This window comes from Ranitomeya variabilis, chromosome 2 (assembly GCF_051348905.1).
Source record: "Ranitomeya variabilis isolate aRanVar5 chromosome 2, aRanVar5.hap1, whole genome shotgun sequence".
Lineage (NCBI taxonomy): Eukaryota > Metazoa > Chordata > Amphibia > Anura > Dendrobatidae > Ranitomeya > Ranitomeya variabilis.
This window is the reverse complement of record NC_135233.1, coordinates 367,826,934-367,834,330: the sequence shown is the minus strand read 5'-3', so window position 1 is coordinate 367,834,330 and position 7,397 is coordinate 367,826,934.

Sequence of the window (7,397 nt, the reverse complement as noted above, 5' to 3'; positions counted from 1 at the left end):
GTCAGACGTACAGTGCTAAGAGAGAGTTTTGTACCACGTGGTCTGAAATTACCAATCGGATGAGAAAAAAATGCATCCCGTAGCAAAGTAGTCACCACATTCAGTTAACTGGCTGGGGATGAGCTTGAGAGAGTGCAAGTGGCCGGTTGTGTGATTGGGATTCTGTCCTCACAAATGGGGACACTTTATCAGCCGGTGTCTCTGTCAGCCTGTACACTCACTAGCAGAGGTGTAACTGCCCAGCAGACATTTTTCGTGTCACCAGGCTTTATTTCTGCATTTGCCATAAATTTGCACCAATTTTCGGTGCCGTCACCGCAGAACTTACTGATGAAAACTTTTTAGCAGTAAACGGATGGTTGTTACCGATATTAACCAATCCCAGAGTTGGTTTCTTCTTTTAAAATGCTTTGGAAAAATGTAAGCTGTGTTCTTATTGGTTGCTCTGGGCCACGAGGACGGGATCGGTAAGCGAGCTGTGGTTTGCGATGACACCGTTCATTTTACCATAAAATGTGCTGAAGAACAGGGCAGAAAATCCAGTGGCGAAAAAAATAAAAACTCTGCCATTGTTTTTTTTTTCTTACAGAGTTTGTTTTTTGGTAAAAAAAAAAATGACATGCTAACGTGATTCTTCGGGTCAGTGCCATTACGGTGATATGTAGCCTGTAGTGTTTGTTTTATTACTTAAAGGGGTTGTCCTTCTACTCCGTCATCCTCTTCTGACTCTCCAGTAAAATACTAACGCTCATAGTCACCTCCGGTGCAGCGGCGCCATTACTCGCTCTCCAGGGCTCATGTGGCATTGTGTTACGCCATCCCTGAGGCAAGTAAGCGCTGGCTTTACTTTCCTATGGAGAGAACTGACATCTGGAGGACATGAGAAAGCAGCTCTCTTCCTCCGGACGCCTGAATGTGTCTGAAATGTAGAAACTCCTGGCCATAGTTTAGTTGTGTCCAACAAGGACATTGTTGTGCTTCTAGTCTTAGAGGTGGCCACCGCAGACCTCCACATGGCGCTGCTATACACGGTTTTCCTCTATTCAGACGACTGATGAAGGTCTTGTGTTGACTACAACGTCTCTATTTTTTATGGATTTACTACTGGTGATGAGCGAGTGTACTCGTTACTCGAGTTCAAGTATTTATGACTGCTCGGAGATTTAGTTTTTGTCGACGCAGCTGCATGATTTGGGCTGCAAGACAGCCTGAATACATGTGGGGGTTGCCTGGTTGTTAGGGAATACCCACATGTATTCAGGCTGTCTAGCAGCTGCAAATAATCCAGCTGCCTCGACAAAAACTAAATCTCCGAGCAGTCATAAATACTCAGAGATCACCCGAGCGTGCTCTGGAAAACCTGAACAACGAGTACACTCGCTCATTACTATTTACTACGCTTAATAAATTTCCTTGTTGAACACATCTAAACGAGTGCCCAGTGTTTCTAAATGACAGTTCACGGATATAGTTATCTTATGCACCACTATTTTTCCAGAAGTGCCTTGTTTTCTTTTCATTATTTTTTCTGAAGAGGGAGAGAGTGAAGGCAGCGCTGATTGGCCACACCGATTGTGTGACATAATGCCACAGAAGCTACTGGAATGACATTTCCAACAGAGGGGAGTATAAGGCTGGAGTCAGACCAGCGTATAGCATTCAATGCATGAGCCTCTATGCTTCTCTTAACCCCTTAGTGACGGAGCCAATTTGCTGATTAATGATCAGGCCAATTTATACAATTCTGACCACTGTCACTTTATGAGGTTATAACTCTGGAACGCTTTAACGGATCCCGTTGATTCTGAGATTGTTTTTTCATGACATATTGTACTTCATGTTAGTGGTAACATTTCTTCAATATTACTTGCGTTTATTTATGAAAAAAAATGGAAATATGGCGAAATCTTTTTAAATTATGCAATTTTCAAACTTTGAATATTTATGCCCTTGAATCAGAGAGAGATGTCACACAAAATAGTTAATAACATTTCCCACATGTCTACTTTACATCAACACAATTTTGGAAACAAAATGGTTTTTTTGTTAGGGAGTTATAAGGGTTAAAATTTGACCAGCGATTTCTCATTTTTACAACAACATTTTCAAAACTATTTTTTAGGGACCATTCCACATTTACAGTCACTTTGAGGGGTCTATATGGCTGAAAATACCCAAAAGTGACACCATTCTAAAAACTGCACCCCTCAAGGTGCTCAAAACCACATTCAAGAAGTGTATTAACTCTTTACGTGCTTCACAGGAACAGTGTGGAATTAAAAAGTTAACATTTAACTTTTTTTTAACAAACATTTTACTTCAGAACCAATTTTTTTTATTTTCACAAGTGTAAAAAGAGAAAGTGAACCACAAAATTTGTTGTGCAATTCCTTCTGAATACGCCGATACCCCATATGTGGGGGTAAACCACTGTTTGGGTGCATGGCAGAGCTTGGAAGAGAGTGAGCGCTATTTGACTTTTTCAATGCAGAATTGGCTGGAATTGAGATCGAAAGCCATGTCACTTTTGGGGAGCCCCTGATGTGCCTAAACAGTGGAAACCCCCACAATTGACACCATTTTGGAAACTAGACCCCTTAAGGAACTTATCTAGATGTATGGTGAGCACTTTGAACCCCCAAATGCTTCACAGAAGTTTATAATGTAGAGCTGTGAAAATAAAAAATCAGATTTTTTCCACAAAAATGATCTTTTCGCCCCCAAATTTTTATTTTCACAAGGGTAACAGGAGAAATTAGACCACCAAAGATGTTGTGCAATTTGTCCTGAGTACGCCGATACCCCATATGTGGGGGTAAACCACTGTTTGGGTGCATGGCAGAGCTCGGAAAGGAAGGAGCGCCGTTTGACATTTTCAACGCAGAATTGTCTGGAATTGAGATTGGACGCCATGTCGCTTTTGGGGAGCCCCTGATGTGCCTAAACATTGAAACCCTCCACAAGTGACACCATTTTGGAAACTAGACCCCTTAAGGAATTTATCTAGATGTGTGGTGAGCACTTTGAACCCCCAAGTGCTTCACAGAAGTTTATAACGCAGATCCATGAAAATAAAAAATCTATTTATTGTCCTCAAAAATGATTTTTTAGCCCACAATTTTTTATTTTCACAAGGGTGACAGGAGAAATTGGACCCCAAAAGTTGTCTAGTTTGTCCTGAGTACGCCGATGCACCATATGGGGGGGACCACTGGTTGGGCGCACGTCTGGGCTCGGAAGGGAAGTAGTGACGTTTTAAAATGCAGACTTTGATGGAATGGTCTGCGGGCGTCATGTTGCATTTGCAGAGCCGGTGATGTACCTAAACAGTAGAAACCCCCCACAACTGACCCCATTTTGGAAACTAGACCCCCCCCCCAAGGAGCTTTTCTAGATGTGTGGTGAGCACTATGAACCCCCAAGTGCTTCACAGAAGTTTATAACGCAGAGCTGTGAAAATAAAAATCTTTTTTTTCCCACAAAAATAATTTTTTTAGCCCCCATTTTTGTATTTTGCCAAGGGTAACAGGAGAAATTGGACCCCAAAAGTTGTTTTTCAATTTGTGCTGAGTATGTCAATGCCCCATATGTGGGAGAAAACTACTGTTTGGGCACACGGGGCTCAGAAGGGAAGTGGTGACGTTTTGGAATGCAGACTTTGATGGAATGGTCTGCGAGTATCATGTTGCATTTACAGAGTCCTTGATGTGCCTAAACAGTAGAAACCCCCACAAGTGGCTCCATTTTGGAAACTAGATCCTCCCAAGGAGCTTATTTAGATGTGTTGTGAGCACTTTAAATGCCCAAGTGCTTCACAGAAGTTTATAACGCAGAGCTGTGAAAATAAAAAAATCTTTTTTTTCCACAAAAATGATTTTTTAGCCCCCAATTTGTTTTTATTTTCCCAAGGGTAACAGGAGAAACTGGACCCTAAAAGTTGTTGTCCAATTTATCCTGAGTACCCTGCTGCCCCATATGTGAGGGTAAACCACTGTTTGGGCGCATGGCAGGGCTCAGAAGGGAGGGAGCACTATTTGACTTTTTGAACGCAAAATTGGCTGGAATCGGCGCCATGTTGCGTTTGGAGACCCCCTGATGTACCTAAACAGTGGAAACCCTCCAATTCTAACTCCAAGCCTAACCCCAACACATCCCTAACCCTAATCCAAACCCTATTCATTATCCTAATCACAACCCTAACCCCAACACACCCCTAACCCTAATCACAACCCTAACTATAACCCTAATCACAACCCTAACCCTAATCCCAACCCTAACTATAACCCTAATCACAACCCTAACCCCAACACACCCCCAACCCTAATCACAACCCTAACTATAACCCTAATCACAACCCTAATCCCAACACACCCCTAATCCCAATCCTAATCACAACCCTAATCCTAACCATAACCCTAATCACAACCCTAACCCCAACACACTCCTAACCCCAACACACCCCTAACCCTAATCCCAACCCTAACTATAACCCTAATCACAACCCTAACCTCAACACAACCCTAATCCCTACCCTAACCTTAATCAAAACACTAACCCAATACACCCCCAACCGTAATCCCAACCCTAATCCCAATACACCCCTAATCCCAACCATAACCCTAATCCCAAGCCTAACCCTAATCCCAAACCTAACTCTAAACCCAACCCTAACACTAATCTCAACCCTAATCCAAACCTAACCCTAATCACAAACCTAACTCTAATCCCAACCCTAATCTCAACCTAATCCAAACCCTAATCACAACTCTAACCCTAACTTTATCCCCAAATTGGAAATAGATACATTTTCTTTATTTTATAATTTTTTCCTAACTAAGGGGGAGTTTATTTACTATTTTTTTATTTTGATCACTGTGATAGGGTCTATCACAGTGACCAAAATGAACCAATAGGAAAAATCTATTGTTGCCGGGTGTCGGCCGGCCGATCTTGGCGGGCGCACTACGCATGTGTAATAATTATAGGGGATAATTCAGGAGACTCTTTGCGTGGAACAAGACAACAGGACACAGTTTTATAAGTGGTAAAGTTTATATTATCACACGGTGATTCAAACAAGTGCAGAGAGAAACTCAAGTCCACAACACTTGGTGCAAATAATAAACGCAGCTTAGCAGTCAATAGGAAACTTCAGAGGTAGATGCAAACAAACAGAAAGTCTATGAAACACAGTTATTCTTGAGGAAACTTGACACAAATAGATCCTTGACTTAGTCCAGACACAGATAGATAAGCTTATAAGGCAGTTCAAATAATATCTTAGCACAACCAGGAAGGCCTGGTTAATAGTCTTAGGTTATTGCAGAGCAGCACAGCTTACATGTCCAGCAAATGCAGATGGAAGTAACACGAGCAGCAGATGAAGGAGGATTACTGAACACTGGTGTATGCAGCAGGAACTCAGAGCAGAGTGGCAGGATCTCCAACACAGGTTCATAGGAGCAGGTGCAGGTGCAAGGCCAGGGAGTAATCAGGAGCTGGATGCAAAGCAGAATAATCTAGCACAGACTGAAGGCTGGGGTGGAGTTTTATAGCAGGAAGACAAGTGCACATGAGACCAAAGACGCCATGTTGGAAAAGGGCAGTAATACACAAAAGGTAAAAAATGTTCAGAGTCCTGACAGCATGCGCCCACGATTTTCTTCCCTGATAAAGATGGCGGCGCCCATGGGGGAATGCAGGAGGGCCGAGGAGCATCGGGAGACACTGGTAAGTATCGGGCGGCGATTGTGGACCCGATTTCTCTGTCCTCTGATATGCGATCACATCGGAGGACAGAGAAATCAAATGGCACAGTGGGTTTTATTTTTTTTTGCTGTCGCCGATATATGGTTAATACCGGCGATCACAACCCGGGGGTCGGTAAAAACCGACCCTGATCATGTTCTTTGGGGTCTCGGCTACCCCCAGCAGCCGAGACCCTGAGATCTGCCAGGTGCCAGCCGGCAGATCTCGACGGGCGCACTGCGCCCGCCATTTTCTTCCCAGAAGAAGATGGCGGGCCCAAGGGGAGAAGCATGAGGAGCACCAGGGGGGGGGGGGGGGGTTCGGGAACCTTATTTCTCTGTCCTCTGATATGTGATCACATCGGAGGGCAGAGAAATTAGATGGCACAGCGGACTTTTATTTTTCTTTCTTGCGGTCGCCGGTAACCATTTAATACCGGCGATCGCAACCCGAGGGTCGGTAAAAACCGACCCGAATCATGTTCTCTGGGGTCTCGGCTACCCCCGGCAGCTGAGACCCTGGAGAAAATCCGACTCTGGGGGGCTCTATACACTTTTTCCACAGGCACTGTGGTTTAACGTCGCTGTGGTTTAAGTACCCTTAACTACCACTGTTAAAAGGTGTATCGGCGGTTATTAAGGGGTTAATATGTCCTAGAACTCTGTTTGCCTTTTTTGCTGCTGCATTACACTGTTGACTCGTGTAGTCTGTGATCTAAGCTGTTGCTTAGTTCTATTCCTCCCATTCTGAAGATTTAATTTTCGTTTTTCGCGCCCAGATATAGAATCTTGCATTTCTCCGTTAAAAACCATTCTTATCTTGATCCTTCTGAATCCTCTCTCTCTGTCTTCTATACTGTTAGCTATCCCTCCTAGCTTTGCATCGTCTGCAAATTTGATGAGTTTACCTTCAGTTCCCTTATCTAGATGATTTATAAAAATGTTGAATGACATTGAGTGTTTCAATTGGGGTAACACTCTTCCAATTGAATGTACAACCACTTATTACCACTCATTATTCTGTATGGAGCACTATGTTGTGCGCAGAATACTGTATGGAGGACTATACTGTCCGGTTTGTGAACTATTATAGAATTTACAATGAAATTCACTCATGTAATGTAAGACGTAAGTGAAATCTTTGTGAAACAACAAATGGCGGTTTGTAGAAGGAGCGCTAGCGGCCGTCCCAATGAGGAGGAAATAAGTGCGCAGGTTCCCGCAGCTCCAGCCGGATACCCCACAACGGGGGAGAAAGACTTTGCAACAGGAACAGAATAGCCGGTCTCAGGAGCGCAGAAGGAGAACACAGACACCAGTTAGAGTAAAAGCGTTGTAGTTTTACCCTAACTGGTGTCTGTGTTCTCCTTCTGCGTTCCTGAGACCGGCTATTCTGTTCCTGTTGCAAGTAAGTGAAATCTTTGGCATTGTACTATACCTACATTTCTCCAACGTATCTGTGCATCATAAATCATGGTATATGTTAAAGGGTCCCATGAAAACAAGTGATTAAGTTCTGTATTCATCCACCCTGGTCTCTTTAAATGCTTCCAATTCTTCCTTCTTTTCGAGATTGTTACCGATTGTGCGATAAGAATTTCATTTAGCAAAATCTCCCATCCTTCTTGGACATTTCTGTCCTTTAGAACA